Below are 2,002 nucleotides of genomic sequence, written 5' to 3'. Positions count from 1 at the left end.
TAGTTTTTGAAATTGAATTTTGAAAAGGTCTATTGGCCTAGGTGACAACTATGAATTCTGCCTCAGTGGTAGAAAGGAAAACCACTGACTATATATTAGACTTCCAAGTGATCGTTGTGCCATAAAAGGTGAACACATATCCAGTCAATAACTTTCTTGTATCTAAGTTCCCAGCAAAATCTAAATCCATATATCCAACCATCGGATCAATTCCATCTTGTTGTTTTTCAAACTTCAACCCCAACCCAGTTGTGTTTATGAGATATCTGAGAATCCATTTTAGAGCTTCCCAATGATATGTACCTGGATTAGCCATAAATCTTGACACAACACTTATTGCATATGCCAGATCAGGCCTACTACACATCATTCCATATATGAGACTTCCCACTCCATTAGCATATGGAATTCCAGCAATCTTCATCTTGTCTTCCTCATTTTCAGGTGACTGATTCGTAGATAGCTTCAAATGCTGTCTTAGAGGGGTCAAGACAGATTTTGCATGATTCATGTTATACTTCAGAAGTACCTTCCTTAAATAGCTCTTTTGATTCAGATGAATCTCCTGCCTTTTCCTGTTTCTCATTATGTCCATGCCCAAAATTCTCTTGGCTTCTCCTAAATCTTTCATCTCAAACTCTGAATTGAGCTGTTGTTTCAAGGATGATATTTCTGCCCTACTTTTACTTGCAATCAGAATGTCATCAACATAGATCGGTAGGTACAAAATAACCTGCTTTTCATCCTTCTTCAGATAGACACATATATCTTATTGGCTTCTCATAAAACCAATACCAATCATGAACTCATCAAACCTTCTATTCCACTGCCTCGGACTCTGCTTCAGCCCATACAATGATTTTTTCAGTAAGCAGACCTTATTATGTGTTTTCTAATGTATGAAGCCCTTAGGTTGTTCCATATAAATGGTTTCTTCCAGGTCACGTGTAGGAAAGCAGTTTTCACATCCATCTGCTCATGCTCCAAGTTGAGCTGGTTCACCAGTGCTAAAATCTATCCCTTCTACTTGACCAAATCCCTTTGCAACCAATCTTGCTTTATACTTGATATGTTCTTTTCCAGGAGTTACTTCCTTCTGTTTATAGAACCATTTGCATCCCAATGTCTTCTAATGCTTTGGTCTGTCTACCAACTTCCAGGTTTGATTCTTTTCCAATGAGTTCATCTCTTCATTCATAGATTTTATCCACTTGATTTTATGTTTGCTAGCTATAGCTTCATTATAAGTATTCGGCTCTGAGTACTCCACATCCTCAGCTACTGTAAGTGCATACCAAGCCAGATCAGCTTCACGAAACCTCTTAAGAGCTCTGATCTCCCTTCTGGTTCTGTCTCTCGCAAGATTATAATTACTCAAATCTTCTTTCGGATCACTTGTTGTCACATTCTCATCTTGCATCTTTTATGACTCTTTATTTGGCACAGAAGACTCCACCTCAAACAGTAATTTAGTATTCTCACTGATATGACTGTCCTTTCCATCTGTATTCATTTTATATCCCAATTTTCTTTCATCAAACTTTACATCTCTGGTGTTGAAACACTTTGGACCTCTTGACTCCAGGCTCCAAACTTTATAACCTTTCACATATAACCTTTCACACCATCCGGATACCCAATGAATATACATCTGACTGCCCTTGCTTCCAACTTGTCCTGTTTCAGATGAGCATATGCAAGACATCTGAATATTCTCAAGTTTGAGTAGTCTGCAGGTGTCCCACTCCACTTTTCCATTGGTGTCTTGAAACCAATTGCACTGGATGGGCACCTATTGACCAAATAACAAGCAGTAGATAATGCTTCTCCCCATAATGACTTAGGAAGAGAAGCATTTATCAACATACATCTGACACTTTTCAGAAGAGTTTTGTTCATTCTCTCTACCAGGCCATTCTAATGTGGTGTTTTTGCCACTTTTTCTGTGTATGGTAATGTCTTTCTCCTTAAATAGCTTAACAAACTTATCTGATAAGTATTT

This window comes from Henckelia pumila, chromosome 4, assembly GCF_033568475.1.
Source record: "Henckelia pumila isolate YLH828 chromosome 4, ASM3356847v2, whole genome shotgun sequence".
Classification (NCBI taxonomy): Eukaryota; Viridiplantae; Streptophyta; class Magnoliopsida; order Lamiales; family Gesneriaceae; genus Henckelia; species Henckelia pumila.
The sequence above is the reverse complement of the archived record's forward strand: the minus strand, read 5'-3'. Positions refer to the sequence as shown.